Genomic DNA, 16,868 nt, shown 5'->3' on the forward strand with positions numbered 1-16,868 from the left:
ACCATCCTTTAGCTCAGAAAATTGTTCTTTACTCACCTATGCATCTTTTTAGGTTGCAAAAACATAATAAGTTTTATTACGCACGTATCATTTTATATGAGCATAAAAAATGAAAAAAGTTATATAAATTTAAATTTTCTATTTTGACTTTCACTTTGAGTGCATAAAAATAACATTCCTTGAAATAATAGATTATGTAATTATATCCTGAATATCTAATAATATCAATTAAGTTTTAACATAATTTAGAAAGAGACTAGTGTTGAAAACAAATCTGATTCTTTATCACTAGTGATATGGAAGATTATTTTACTTGTTTGTAGGCAAACATGTTTTATGTAAGCAAAATGTGTTTATTTTAATAAAAATTAGAAAAAAAGAGTCAAGTGCTTGCTTTAGCAGCACATATACTAAAAAATTGGAACAATACAGAGAAGATCCTGCACAAGGATGACACGCAAATTCATGAAGCATTCCATGTTTTAAAAAAAGAAAAAAGTCAAATTTTATATACATGATGTCATAGCTACTATTATTTGGGTTCAAATATAAGTTTTGGAAAAGGAGTTGACTTAAAATAATACTAAATAGTTGCAAAAATGGCACACAGATAGGATTAAAATCTTGCAAGTGATATGTGAATAACTGATATTGGAGAAACATGGATGTAGTCCATTCCCTCTGCAATATTATAAAAGAAACTGAGGTCCAGAGAGATTAGATGATTCACACAATTTAAGTACAAGAGCAAGTCAGAACACCTGAGTACCAGTACCTTCTGCTATGCTACGATAAACCACCTCTGCTCTACCACCCCCGTGATAATTACATTAATCGGGATAGAATTGAGTGTACAAATTATGAGTGCACTCATATAACTAACTCTTTAAAGATAATTTTAGACAATGCTTAAAGCCATCAACTCAAAACAAAACTGCCCAGAGGTACATAGGTACATACCCTAGCACTTTCTAAAAACAAAAGGAATAACGCATTGTCTTAAATCACCTACGTAGTTTTTTTGTTTTGTTTTGTTTTTATTCCAGGTGACCATTTTTGTGGATGCCCCCTTTTTTTTTTTAAGATTTTATTTATTTATTTGACAGAGAGAGACACAGCGAGAGAAGAAACAAAGCGGGGGGAGTGGGAGAGGGAGAAGCAGGCTTTCTACGGAGCAGGGACTCCAATGCGGGCTCCATCCCAGGACCTGGGATCATGACCTGAGCCTAAGCAGGTGCTTAACGACTGAGCCACCCAGGCACCCCACCTAGGTAGTTTTTGTTATGAGAGTGAGTGTTCATTTTTCACTCAATTTTGACAAAATTTTTCTTATATTAATTTTCTTACTAAATTAAAGTTTTGGGTTTTTTTTAAAGATTTTATTTATTTATTTGACAGAGAGAGACACAGCGAGAGAGGGAACACAAGCAGGGGGAGTGGGAGAGGGAGAAGCAGGCTTCCCACCGAGCAGGGAGCCTGATGCGGGGCTCGATCCCAGCACCTCATGACCCGAGCTGAAGGCAGACACTTAACAACTGAGCCACCCAGGCGCCCCTAAATTAAAGTTTTAAATAAACATTTATTTAAAATCTGACTTCCCATCTTTTTACGTCTTTTGTTCTGGTACCTTTGTATGACATTCCATACATGAATATTTCAAATAATGGTCAATTTGAATATAATTTACATAAACTTATTCTTGAAATGTATTACTTAAGCATAGTGATTTTGGTTGTGCTTACATTATTGATAAGTATTCTCCCTAAAGCGAATGCAAAGCTAAAAATTCAATAGGTGGCTGATAGCATTTGTCCTGTATTTTCTATCAAACGTTTCTCCATGGATCCTAGAGAAATTCTTTATAAGATAATTTAAAAGTATTTTGCTCTTTGTATTCTCTTCTGGAGGATTTATAATGCTCTATACTTTCATTAAGATTCTCTCAGGTTGTACAAGACTTTTACATAACCATAAGTTTTGATAATTCATTCCCATATAGTAGAAATTAGTGTTAAATGTCAAAGAGGGTACTTCCTATGTTCTCTAAGGATTTTAATGGTTTCCTGTCTCACATTTAGGTCTTTAATCCATTTCAAATTGATTTTTGTGTATGGTATAAGAAAGTGGTGCAGTTTCATTCCTCTGCATGTTGCTGTCCAGTTTTCCCAACACCATTTTTTGAAGAGACTGTCTTTTTTCCATTGAATATTCTTTCCTGCTTTGCGGAAGATTAGTTGACCATATAGTTGTGGGTCCATTTCTGGGTTTTCTAGTCTATTCCATTGATCTATGTGTCTGTTTTTGTGCCAGTACCATACTGTTTTGATTACTACAGCTTTGTAATATAACCTGAAGTCCAGAATTATGATGCCTCCAGTTCTGCTTTTCTTTTTCAAGATTGCTTTGGCTAATCCAGGTTTTTGTGGTAATATACATATTTTAGGATTATTTGTTCTAGTTCTGTGAAAAATGTTGATGGTATTTTGATAGGAATCACATTAAATACGTAGATTGCTTTGGGTAATATAGACATTTTAACAATATTTGTTCTTCTAATCCATGGGCATGGAATGTCTTTCCATTTTTTTATATCATCTTCAATTTCTTTCATCAGTGTTTTATAGTTTTCAGAGTACAGATCTTTTGGTTAGGCTTGTTCCTTGGTTACTTAAAGTTTTTTGGTGCAATTGTAAATGGGATTGATTCCTTGATTTCTCTTTCTGCTGCTTCATTATCATTGATGGGAATAAAAAGTGAATACAAAGTTTGAAAAACAATTTTCCAGCATCTTGTGAAGTTAAACGTATACTTAAAGATGACCCGGAAATTCCATTTGTAAGTGTTTACTGGAACGAAAAGAAAAATTTCTTCACACACACAGTTTCTGTGAATAGTTATAGGATAGTACTTTAGCTTAGGAATGGATAAACACACAGTGATGGGAGTATGACTCAGCAATAACAAGGGATGCACTGATGTTGTACCAACAACCTGGTTGAATTTCAAATGCACCATGTTAAGTGAAAGAAGCCAGCCTCAAAGACTGGGTTTTAATAAATTTAATAATTTTAACACATAGGTTTATTATGAGGATGAAAATGACATCACAGATGTGAAAGTGCCTAAAGTGAAGCAGGTACTCAATGGAGTTACTAAAATATTATTAGGATAATGAAGCTCTCCCACTGTCTGGATCTAGATCCATTAAATACAAAGAACTCCAATGTTTCAACAAATATGATAGTCTCATACTACATGGCAACCAATAATTAGTGTTTTGATGGAATCACCTACTGTTTATTCAGTAGTACCAACTATGTGAACTATGTAGAACTACAAAGGAAATGAGGAGTGGCAGTATATTTTAGGCTTAGACTAACACTAACTTAAAAGGATCTGATTTTTTATTGCAAAGAAGTCTTGCTTTGTGTTCCCACAAAATCTGGCATATAATGTTTTAGAATATTTTGCATTCTGTTCAGAAAGAAATGTCTTATATTCTTACTTGCTACATGGAAATTTGAACAATATACTAAGTGATTCGTCATTAAATAAATGAATTGGACGTTAATTTAAATTTGTACCTGCACTGTGTGGTGGCCTTTAAATCTTGATATTTATATCAGTGTCTGCATTTGTGAAGCCATGCTACCCTGCCTGCTTAAAGAGAAACTTAAAATGGCCTTTGAGTCTATTATTCTGAACTTGCTACAAGAAAACATTTTTGTTACTATCCTGAAGCAGAAGCATGCATTTCACAACACACCATGTGGTCTTCCACTGAGCTAACTACCATGTGATTCTTGCACTGAGTTTAATATTGAACAAGTAAAATGTATTACAGCTGAAATATCAAGTGGGATAATGTAACCAAAGTAACATCTAGATTTCTCCAGATATTTTAAAGTTAGCTTAAATCTCATAGTGATATAATCTTATAACTCTAAGGCTTTTCATTATTGTTCTAAACCAAAATATTTCATACATCTAATAACTGTATTTAGCAGTTTCATAGGATACAGGTTCAATGTATAAAATCTATTGTATTTCTATATTCTAGCAACAATTTAGAAAATGAATTTTTTTAAAAAGTACCATATAAATAACATTAAAATGGAAAACTTTTAAAGGGATAACTAACAAAATTTGTGCCAGACTTGTTCAATAAAATATACAAAATATTTCTGAGAGAAATTTTAAAGGTATAAATAAATGGAGATATAAAAAAAATAGATCAAAGACTCAGTATTGTTAAGCTGATAGTTCTTCCCAAAGTTAACTATAGATTCATCAAATCCCAATTAAAATCACTTTTTTTTTGTAGACATTCACAAACTAAGACTTTATATGTAAATACAATGGACCTAAAATGGACCAGATAATTGTGAAAAACAACAACAATATTGGAAAATTTACATTATATGATTTTAAGACTTAATACAAAACTACAGTAATCAAGACAATGTGTATGATGTAAAGAAAACATTTAGATCAATGAAACAGAAGAAAGAATCCGTGTGTGTGTGTGTGTGTATATAATCTCCAATTGATTTTCAACAAAGACGCTAAGGCAATTGAAAAGGTAAAGAATTGTCTTTGAGAAAAACAGTGGTGAAGTAACTGGATATCCATAGGCAAAAATACTAAACCTTGTCACATGGTGTTAAAAATTTAACTCCAAATAGATTAAAGACTACAAAGGAGCAAGAAAAACAACACAACTTCTTGAAGAGGACATTGGAACAAATGTAAATGGCTTTGGGTGAGCAAATATTTCTTAAGTAGGATACAAAAAAGTAAATTAGATTTCATCAAAATTTAAACTGGTGTTCTCCAAAGACATCTTAGGAAAAAGAAACAGCAAATCATAGATGGAAAAAGCATTTGCAAACTATATATCCAGTGATGGACTTACATCCAAGGTATATAAATAACCCTTACAATTTAATGAGAATTCAAGGAGTCAAATAAAAAATGTTGCTTTAAAGAGATACTTCACCAGAGAATATACAGAAATGGCAAATAAACACATAAAAAGACACTCAATGTCCTTAATTATCAGGGAAACACAAATTTCAAATATATACACCAGAAAGGCTAAAACTCAAAGACTAACAAAATTAAGTGTTGGAAAAGGATATGGTGTAATCAAAGCTCTCAAACATTATATATTCTAACTAGAATATAAAAAGTACAGTCACTTTGGAAAAGATTTTTGGAATTTCTTGTAATCTTAAACGTTCATTTACCATATGTTCCAGAAATTCCACTGTTAGGTTTTTAACCCAGAGGGAAAATATATTTTCACACAAAGATGTGTGCGTGAATGTTTGTGGAACCCTTAATCTTAATAGCCAAAAACTAGGAAGAACTCAACTACACATCATCTAAAATATGTGTAATTAAGTTATGATATATCTAAACAATAGAACATTATTCAGCAATAAAAAAAAACTATTGATGGATGCAACAACAGGGATGAATTTCAAAAACATTCTAAGTGAAAGAGCTCAGATGCAAAGACTGCAAACTCTATGATTCCATTTATATGAACTTCTAAAAAAGGGCAAAACCATGGGATACAGAGCGGATTAGTGTTTGCTAAGGCGGATGGCTGGAGGAGGCATTATGGCAGAGTGATGACAGAATTTCTGGGGGGTGATAGAAATGTTCTGTGTCATGATTGTGATATTGATTATACAACAGTACACATTTGGCAAAATTATATGGCTAAAATTGATAGATTTTAGTTCTGTAAATTATGTCTCAAAAAAGCTGAGGAAAAGAACACAAAAAATTATCAAAGACCCAAAATTACTTTTGTTTCATGGCTTATATCTACCAATATTTAGTGCATTATAAGTTAATACTGTAAAAACTTTAAAATATGTATTAATTTATTTTAAAAAAACTTCTGTCAACTTAAAAATAGTCTATAAATTAAAAATATGATGGGGCACCTGGGTGGCTCAGTCTGTTAAGAGTCCAATTCATGATAACCCTTCAAGTCGTGATCTCAGGGTTGTGAGATCACGCCCTGCATCTATGGTGCTTCACGCTTAGCCCAGAGTCATTACCTCTCCTTCTGCCCTTCCCCCCTGCACCCCTCACCCCTGTGCGCTCTCTCTCTCTCTCAATAAATAAATAAATAAATAAAACATGTTAAATACAGTTTTTATGAAAATAGATTTTAAAATATTTTACTATCTTTCAAAAAGTAAATCCATTACATATTTTATGACAAAAACTTTATTTTCAAAACAAAATTAACTCCCTGAGAAGAATAGCATTGTGTTATATTTTAACGTCTGGCCTAATAGGAGACAGCTGGATTCTCATATCCACTTCTGTATTTAATTTGTTGTGATATATTTTTTTAAAGATTTATTTATTTATCTCAGAGAGAGAGGGAGCAGGAGTGGGAGTGGCAGAAGGAGAAGGAAAGAGAACCTCACTCAAGCAGACTCTGCACTGAGCTCAGAGCCTGCCTCACATGGTTCCATCTCAGGACTCTGAGATTATGCCCTGCGCCGAAAACAAGTGTTAGCTGCTTAACAGACTCTACCACCAAGGTGCCCCCTGTGGTGATATATTTATTAAGAAAATCTAGTTTTACACACATATATTTTGAATAGGGAGGAAGATTTCATAGCTTTTTCAAGTGGTAGTTTCTTAAAAATGAGTTGCAGTGTGGAATATAGAACCCTATAAATCCTTTTTCTACTGTTGCATTGCATCTTAAATGGATATATAACCCATGCATGCAATATCAAACATTAGCTAAGATATGAAGCAATAAGATCTAGTAAGCATTGCTGCTGGGAGAAAAAAGTGATATACACACAATGGAAACAATTCGACATTATCTTTTAAAGCTGAACAGGTATAGATCTTTTTTTTTTTTTAAGATTTTATTTATTTGTCAGAGAGACAGCGAGAGAAGAGCACAAGCAGGGGGGAGGGGCAGTCAGAGGGAGAAGCAGGCTCCCCGCTGAGCCAGGAGCCAGATGCAGGGCTCAATCCCAGGACCTCTGGGATCATGACCTGAGCTGAAGGCAGACGCTTAACCGACTGAACCACCCATGTGTCCCAAGTTAGAGATCTTTTAAAAATGTCCACATCTGTTCCCAAACAGACAGGTATGAAAATATTCCTAACAGTATTATTTGTAATACCAAGATACTGCAAACCTTCCAAATGTTCATCAGAGAATAATGTACAAATAAATTATAGCATAATCCCACAATAGAATATAATTATACAGCACTGACAAAGACTGAACAAAAGCTACATTCAACAACATATATGAATTTTAGAAAAGTACTGTTGACTGGACAAAAATTGCTTAAAAATGTACGTTGTATAAATGAGACTTAAAAACAGGGAAAAGTGGATAAAATATTGCTTAGGGATCTATGCATATGTGATGACTGATAATTATAGCAAGTAAATGATAGGGAAAAATTAAAAAGCATTAGTACTTCTGAGGGAAAGGCATGGAGAGGGAATTGGAGAACAGAACATAGTATCTTCAACAAAAGGTAATGTTTTATTTCTAAAGTCAGTGTGTTTTATTATTAATTATCATTACAATTCATAACATATACAACCTGCATGTGTGTTATGCACATTATCTATATATGTGTTATAGGATTCTTTTAATAGGATTGCCAAAGATTTTTGAAGAGAAGACTTTCCATCTTCATAGTCTGCTGAGATTTCATACCGTCATACTTGTTTAAAGTGAGGGGTAACATAAAACAGTATCATATAAGATTTCCCTGATAGTATCATCAGAGAAAAATCCATATTTGATCCATGTAGATAATTTCTTTCAAAAATCAACATAATATGCACTATATATATGAGTCATAAGACATTGTACACTACACAATGTCTTATGACTCTTAACAGAGTTGAGACTGAATCATTGAACCCACAGTTTTTCTTTGCATTCTTCCATTAATTTCAATTCTAAGCAAACACAAGCAGTACCTTACATGAAATATGCCCAGAAATTGCACCATAAACATCCATTCTTGTGAAACAAATGGAAATCAGAAGCAAACCAAATAAAATTTCTCATTCTACTCATACTTCTCTCATTTTGGCTTCTGGGTGGTTCTTTTTTAGACCCACACAGATTCATTTAAACTCTGCTGATGAAATACAGCATTTATTTTCATGACTTTCCCATCAAATTTAACAATCAGGCAGTAACAAGAGACTATATATTTTCATGGCATTCTTTCAGGAAATTGAAATATAATAACTTTGAATTCCGACCTTATTTTCAAGGTCAGATATACAGTTCATGAAAACAGTGTATTTATGGTTCTGTAATAGAATATTTGATGTTATGCAGAAAAAAATTCTCCGTAGGATTTTATAAGGAACTGTCACAGATGTCTTTATTTAATGACATCCATTGTTGGGTATGGAAAGATGTCAAGAAGAGTATTATTTGATACACTGCCTCAGTTAAATGGTCACGATTATTAGATGAGCAATATTAGTGATATTCTTTTCTTTTTTTCTTTTTCTGATTATCTAGCCCTTAATTTTAGTTTTTATTGGCTTTGATGTCTTTCAGGCTAAAGACAGCTTTGTAAAAGAATTAATGCACTCTATCCTCATTATAAAGGTGCCTTTACAAGTCATACATTTTGATTGTAATAAGTAGGCTCTGTTATGGTAAAGATAATTATCATTGACAAATTAACACATTTAGAAGCCAATAAAGAACCAGTAGTTTTATATAATTACAAATGCTCTAAAAGGAGGAGAATATGTAATCTTTAATTGATAGTACAACTTTTATTTCTGGAGTCTGAATAATAAAATAAAACCAAAAGAATTATAGATTATAATATATTGGGGCTTTTGTCATTTTAAAAGACTTCCTTTTTTTTATATGCCATCAATAGAATAAACCTACTATCTATAATAAATTTGTTATTGCTTTTGATGTTTTTTATTATTAAAACAAAGAAGGGATATGTAAAATATCAATTTCATGTCAAAACACCATAACTGAAACACTGCATCAAGAAGAAGATTTTTTTTCAAGCATAATTAACAAATAGTGTTACATTACTTTCAAATGTACAATATAATGATTCAACAATTCTATACATTTTTCAATGTTCATCAAGATAATTGTACTTTTAATCCCCTTTTTATCTGTTTTGCCCACCTCCCTAATTACCTCCCCTCTGGCAACCACTAACTTATTCTCTGTATTTAAGAATTTTTTTTTTTTTGGATCCCTTTTTTTCTTTGTTTGCTCATTTGTTTCTCAAATTCCACATATGAGTGAAATCATATGGTATTTGTCTTCCTGTGACTGACTTATTTCATGTAGCCTTATCCCCTCTGGGTCCATCCATGTTGTTGCAAATGACAAGATTTTTGTTCTTTTTTATGGTTGAGTAATATTCCGCTGTTTATATAAAATATACATATATATTACCCTCCTTTATCCATTCATTTATCGATGGACACTTGGTTGCTTCCATATTTTGGCTATTGTAAACTTAGAAATGCATGTATCTTTTCAAATTAATGTTTTCATTTTCTTTGGGTCAATACCCAGTAATGAAATTACTGGATCATATGGTAAAGAAGAATACTGTTCCTAATTATGATATTCACAGTTTTATTTTACCTTCGTGGATATAGATAGTAGTAACAAGTGATGAATTACCTGTATGTTCTCCATACTCAAAACAGTCATCCAAATATATAAAATGTCTCTAATACTAATACTAATACAAGTGGGAAAGGGACAGAGGGAGAGGGAGAGAGAGAATCTTAAGCAGGCTCCATGCCCAGTGTGGAGCCTGACATGGGGTTCAATCTCACAATCAGGTCTGACATCATGACCTGAGCTGAAATCAAGAGTTGGACACTTAAGCAACTGAGCCACCCAGGTGCCCCCAATACTAATTTTTAAAAGTTACTAAATTTGTGGCCCCTTTGGACCTAATACTCATTGGCCATAACCCAGAAAACTAGGGCGTCTCTTAAAGTCAGGGATGCCCAACTGTATTACATAATTCTGGTTCAAAGAGAAAAGTTCTTATCCACATATATTACAGTTACCTCAATTAAGGAAAGTTAAAAAACACAACCACACTTAGATGCTAAAAACCCTAAAATGGTAGAGAATGATGCATCTTCTTTTTATTAGTACAACCAATAATCTCAGTACTTTCAAATTAGGGATGCTTGAAGTATGTTCCTCAGTTCTTCCATGATATCTGTACAGTTCTTCATAAAAACTGATTTGTAATCCCTAAGCTTGTTGAAATGCTGGATTAAACCCAGGCACTAGTGTTCACCAGTCATATAGATGACAGTTTGGAAATTAGACTACACAAGTTACATCTCAAAGTTACATAAACTAAAATGAGATTGAAAAGTTTGGAGACATCAAGGTTGGAGAAGAAAATGACCCATCCCCAGAAGTTTTAAACTTATGCCTGTTGCAATTACTCTGTGCTAAGTTTAAGTGAAACAGTTGATATCTTCCTCACTGGTACCTCAAAAATGTTATCCAAATAATACATTTCATTTACTAAAAAATATGCATATAATTAAAAATGAACAGTTTGGTTGTGTACTTTTCTAATTGGCATTTCTAATTTGGATAAAATAAGAGGGTAGTGCATATAATAACAAGTACAAAAGTTTTATCTGAGCTCAAATGAAAAAAGAAAAGTTTTAGAATAAAGACAATAGGAAGATATTTTCCTGGATTTCTAGCTTCTTAATTATAACCTTTATTCTTCACCTTCCCCTCTCCATCCTGACTCTCCACACTTGTCAGGTAACAGACAACCATAAACTTTAAGATTTTCCTGCAAGTACATAATGGGGCACAAAAGTCATGTAAGGCTTAAGAAGGGACCCTCATCTGTGGCTTGAAATAATTCTTACTGGCCAGGGAACACGCTTCACATCAGGCATGCAGTCCCAATGCATACAAAAAGTCATTTTCAAAGTAGCTGAAACTTATTCCTAAATAAATTAGTGGAGGCTTGACCTCTGCAGGATAATACTCTCTGACAGGCACAATAAGAAAGGCCGTAAATAAGGAGCATGGCATAGGGAGGAAAAAAAACTTGTCCGGTTCCTCCCTATTTTTTTTAAATTTTTAAGTTCTATTTAAAAAAAGAAATCAGAATTTTAAATAATGTCAAAAAGTACCTGTTCTGTTAGAAATTTCCTAAACTTGAGGACTTGTATGATGCTGTTTCATCTACCCATTTTTGTGCAACTTCTATAAGAGCATAGACTTGGAAGAGCCAAGTGCATCTCGTGAAAAAGTAAATAAGTTACATTCTGATTCTATAATATATAATTACAAATAAAAGAGTAAAATCACAGGATAAATAACCATGGATCTAAAAGCCTTATAAGAAAAGTCATGACAATTACTAAAAATTAAAAAAAAAAAAAAACAACGAACAAAACCTGGATCTGCTTGTCTTTTACACATGAATTAATCAAATTCATCTGATAATTTACCACACCATCAGTAAGTTTTTCTGGAGGAGTATATATAAAATTTGGCAAAAAAAAAAAAAATTCTTTATTCCAAGACAGACCTAAAATAAAGTTTAATACATCAGTAGAACACATTTTCCATTGTACTGACTACATTTCCCTTAAGATAATGAACATTTCTGTAGCTTAAATCCAAAGGCTGGGATGAGATCCAGGATGGGAGGTTATAGAAAGGCAAGATGTAGGACAAATGTCTTTGTAGGTTAATATCATGCCAAAATCCTACAGAACTGTCTCGTGGGTTTTTAGTGCATCAGAGCTAGTTCTCCTGAAGCTGACAGAAATCTCTATATCTAATTGTTGTATAATTGTAGGGGAATAATATCACCCTGCTTTGATTTACCAGTGGAATTTTTTCCAGCAAACTCTATATCAAGGTTCAGTTGAAACAGCTGTGCAGCTCTTGCATGAACCAAACAAAGACAAACCTTTAAAGGATAGACAAAATTCCATGCTTTTCTAAGCTGCTTTGAAACAGAAGAGAAGGGGCGCCTGGGTGGCTCAGTTGGTTAAGCGACTGCCTTCGGCTCAGGTCATGATCCTGGAGTCCCGGGATCGAGTCCCGCATCGGGCTCCCTGCTCGGCAGGGAGCCTGCTTCTCCCTCTGACCCTCCTCCCTCTCATGCTCTCTGTCTCTCATTCTCTCTCTCTCTCAAATAAATAAATAAAATCTTTAAAAAAAAAAAAGAAAGAAACAGAAGAGAAGTACTTTCTCTCCACTATGACTAAGGTGGTATCCTCACAAGGTCATTTTCAGTAGGACCAAAAATCAAGTTACTGAGGGGTTTTTCCAGTCTTTTTTTATGATAATCAGAAGATACGACCAAAACTGAGCAGAGAACAGTGGCATCTGCTGTGTTGAAACCACACGCCCTCTGACCACAGCGCCTCTTGTGTTAGCCATTTATGAAGCCATGGGTTGCGTGACACAGACCTTGCAGAGAGGAGCCCTTAGTGAGTATGTGTTGAATTATTCTTGGACTTCTTTTTTCTTATACATTTTAAAATTTTGAATAGTACTGAATGATTCCTGATATAAACAATGGAAAAAATTAGCACTCGTATTCCCTACCTAAAGTCTCCAAGCTTCTTGATTTTAATTGTATTCATAGCATTAAAATTATGTCTTGATTAAATAAGAACTCAAACAACAAGTTGCACACTTCTCAGGCTTACAAAGATGGATGTAATGGAGCCCTTAAGCTCAAAAAATCTCATGTGGAAGTGAACAAGAAGATATAGCAGAAGATGGCAAGGATTAGATGAGGTAGTGCAGGGCTGGTGAACTTGGAGAATGGGTAAGACTTTCCACCAAGAGATACAGAATGCTGTGCTGTAATGCAAGTAGGACCGTGTAATCCTAAGTGTTGATATGAAATGAGAAGATGTCAGTATTATGCTATACTCTTTTTGAGGACTTACCTCCCAACTATGGGATTTCCATCCTTTCTATAAATCTTTTTAAGAAAAATTTATAGGGGCGTCTGGGTGGCTCAGTCGGTTAAGTGTCCAACTCTTGATTTTGGCTCAGGTCATGATCTCAGGGTTGTGAGATTGAGCCCCACATCGGGCTTTGTGCTGGGCAGAGGAGCCTGCTTGAGATTCTCTCTTCCTCTCCCTCTCTCCCTCCTCCTCCTCTCCCTCTCTCTAGAAAAAAAAAAAAAAGAGGAGGAGGGGGAAGAAAAGGGGAAAAAGAAGAAGAAAGAAAAATTTATAAAGAATTTGGAAACTCATAGGACAGGGTTCAACTGAAGACTGTATTTTGAGTCAGTCCTCTCTACAGATGTGGAATTTATGTCTACTTGCATGGGATTCTTTGGCCAGAAGGACACCTGCGAGGAGAAAAGTTCTCTATGTAGCTGGGAGACAGGGAATTAGAACATACGACATGGTGGATGATTTTTTCCACTTCTGTATAGAACAGAGAACCTTCTAGGATTTAATGTGTCAATGAAAGCACCAGAAGCACAGCAGAGGGAAGCCCAGGGAGAAGGAATGCCCACGGAAAGGCAGCAGTGCTCTTTTGTTGAACATCAGTAGTTTCTATTAAAAGGGACCTTGTTCAGAAGAATGTGTGAGAGTACTCAGACATGCTTGTGAGTGGGGATGGGGAAATTCTTCTAGTGGCCAAAATGCTAGAGTTGAGCTGGTTAGGAGGATGAGCTAAGAAGTCTAAAGGTAAACGTAACCTCATTTGTAACCGCAGGCTAGTGGTATCTGGGGAAATTCACGTTGCTTTAGAGAGATTCAGGTAAAACTTTATTTCTTTCATCATTTTACCCAGGGACTTAATTACATGACTAAAAAATGCAGTTGCCTAAAATGATATCCGAATACCAAAGGGAGTACAAGTGGTCTCACTTCACTAACTCCAGGGAGCTGCCAGGAGAACACTTTCCAGAAATAAATATGTATGGAAGTATCAGCCAAGGAATCGCTAAAGTACCTTGAAAATTAATTTTTACTGTTTTTATTATAGGGTGTATAATAAATAACCTTCACAATTCCTTCAATTGGTGGATCTAGATTTTGCAGTTAAAAGGACTTTTATCTCTTATCTCTCTTCAAATTCAGACTTTAGCTACAATAGGTATCATGTTTTCATAGTACAGCCTTCTTTTGGTATTTTATTAAGACGGACTTCAGAGCCATAAAAAATACACAAATTAGGACAACCTGAAAGGTTTTTATTTTACTCAAAAGAAATGTTTTGTGAGTAATAAGAAAGTTAATATACTTAGGGAATTCAAATTACCATGTATGTATAGAAGGGGGAATTAACACAAAATATGATGTAATATATTCCTCATCAAAAATACAAAACCAGGGTGCCTGGCTAGTTCAGTCAGTAGAGCATGTGACTCTTGATCTCAGGGTTGTGAGTCCAAGCCCCACCTTGGGTGTAGAGATTACTTAAAAATAAAATCTGGGGGCGCCTGGGTGGCTCAGTCGTTAAGCGTCTGCCTTCGGCTCAGGTCATGATCCCAGAGTCCTGGGATCGAGCCCCGCATCGGGCTCCCTGCTCGGCGGGAGGCCTGCTTCTCCCTCTCCCACTCCCCCTGCTTGTGTTCCTGCTCTCGCTATCTCTCTGTCAAATAAATAAATAAATAAATCTTTAAAAAATAAAAAAATTAAAAAATAAATAAATAAATAAAATCTGAAAAAAAATCAAATAGGGGCGTCTGGGTAGCTCAGTCGGTTAAGTGTCTGCCTTCGGCTCAGGTCATGATCCTGGGGTCCTGGCATGGAGCCCCTATTGGGGCTCCCTGCTCAGCGGGGAGCCTACTTCTCCTTTTCCCTCTGACCTCCCATCCCTGCTCGTGCTCTCTCTCTCTCAAATAAATAAATAAAATGTTTAAAAATAAATAAATAATAAAATAAAATCTTAAAAAAAAAATACAACAGCCAGTTGTCATCCACAAAACTGGAGCCATACCCAGTGTGGCATTAGTAAGTTTTCCCATCACACTGAGGGATAGGCACAGAATTATTTGCAAGGAATCCAAGGCCACATCTTGGAGCATCCTGGCATTTGAACATCTCTTTGATAATTTGACTGTGAGAGCAGATCTTTAAAACAGCTCAGGTAGTAATAGCAGTTCAAATATACTCTCCTCTACGTTTTCACCACCTACAACCCGAAATGGCCTTTTAACAGCTCCTCCCAAGGGCTGCAGGGACCACAGGAGACAGCATGCAGCCAGAAGAAACCATTCACAGGAGAACCATTCGGCTTTGGTAGCTACAAGGTATTGACTTTACAGTTGTACACAAAGGGTGTTGCTGGAGGAAAAGTATGAAAACATATAAGATATATGTTATTTTTACTCATTCCCTTATAATCAGGGAATAAATGGAATCTATGGAAGCTTAAAAAGAAAGGAATAAAGATATATAAACATTTCTTGTGAAGGGGAAAAATCTCTTTTGTTCTAAAGAAGTGGTCAAGTTGATAGACACATCATGTTTGTGATGCAAGATAGAAGAGGCACAACAAAAAAGCTTCTATACCTCTGGTGTTGAAGATTCATTAATGTATCCTTTCCTCCTGTCTGTCTATTTTTTTGTCATGAAAGGAACTTCAAATGTATTTTCCTTATAGAGATGGCTATCTCAAAACACCTTCAGAGAATCAAAAGAAATTTTTTTAAAATACAAAAAATAAAAATCACTGGCCAATTATTGTGTTGTTTTGTTGTACCTGGCAAAATATTGTAATGCTTTCAAGTGGCAAAGTTAGAAAGACAAAACGGTCTTGTGTAGTAAAAAGCCAATGAAGATCAATAGAATTTGTCTTTAGGAAAAATAAATCACATGTGAAACCTCCCTTTTCCTATTCTCCCTTGAGGATTATTTTTATAAGAGCATTTCATTGAATTTAAGCAAGAGGATTTGTGCAAATAGGTGATGACATTGTTTAACAATTGTCTGTACAGTCATAGAAGAGAAATTCACAGTTTTTGAAATAACTATCTTTTAAAGATTTATTTATTTATTTGAGAGGGAGAGAGAGCGAGTGGGGGAAGGTGCAGAAGGAGTGAGAGAATCCTGAAGCAGACTCCCTGCTGAGTGTGGAGCCTGATGCGGGGCTTCATCCCAGGACCCTAAGATCACGACCCGAGCCAAAACCAAGAGTCAGCTGCTTAACCGACTAAGGCACCCAGGCACCCCTTGAAATAACTGCAATATTGTGGAGGGAATAAAGGATAAGAGAGAACTTATATTGCTTGCATAATGAAGAATTGGGAGTTTTGAAGGGACAGCCTTTTTTTATCAATGGATGAACATGGTCTAGTAACGTAATCAGAGTTATTAAATATGCATTGCTACTGAAAACATGTGGTCAGTGAGATCCTGGATGAGCATTTTTGCAGGGGGAGAGAAAATATATTTAAAAGAAACTGAGCACTGGGTGGAGATGGCATTCTGTCAGAGAAGGAGATAATTATTCACTGGTCTCAGTTCATCTGTCAAAATGTTCCTGCAAATGAGCTCATAATCAGAGGTGTACCTCTTTCCAGATACAGAAATATCACATGCTATGCAATAGAGATCATCATCATCATCATCACATGTCTTCTTCTTCCTCCTCCTCATCATAATAGCTACCATTTATTAATTTTAAAATGGGCTAGCACCATATTAAAAAGCTATCATATATTGTTTCAGTTCATCTTCACAACATTATGCCAATACCATCACCTTCAAAATTCCTTTTCCTTCATTTTCTCCAAAGATAATGCTACTAGTCATTGGGACAACATGGCTCTTACAAAGGCAAAATTATGGACTGACTT

The 16,868-nt window shown here is 34.8% G+C and overlaps 1 pseudogene; it reads left to right on the forward strand.

Moving 5' to 3' along the window:
- The first annotated feature begins 386 nt into the window (after positions 1–386).
- LOC118021487 lies at positions 387–485 on the forward strand (annotated as a pseudogene).
- The last annotated feature ends 16,383 nt before the right edge of the window (positions 486–16,868 follow it).

Source organism: Mirounga leonina, unplaced genomic scaffold (genome assembly GCF_011800145.1).
Source record: "Mirounga leonina isolate KUSES-001 unplaced genomic scaffold, KU_Mleo_1.0 Mir_174, whole genome shotgun sequence".
NCBI lineage: Eukaryota > Metazoa > Chordata > Mammalia > Carnivora > Phocidae > Mirounga > Mirounga leonina.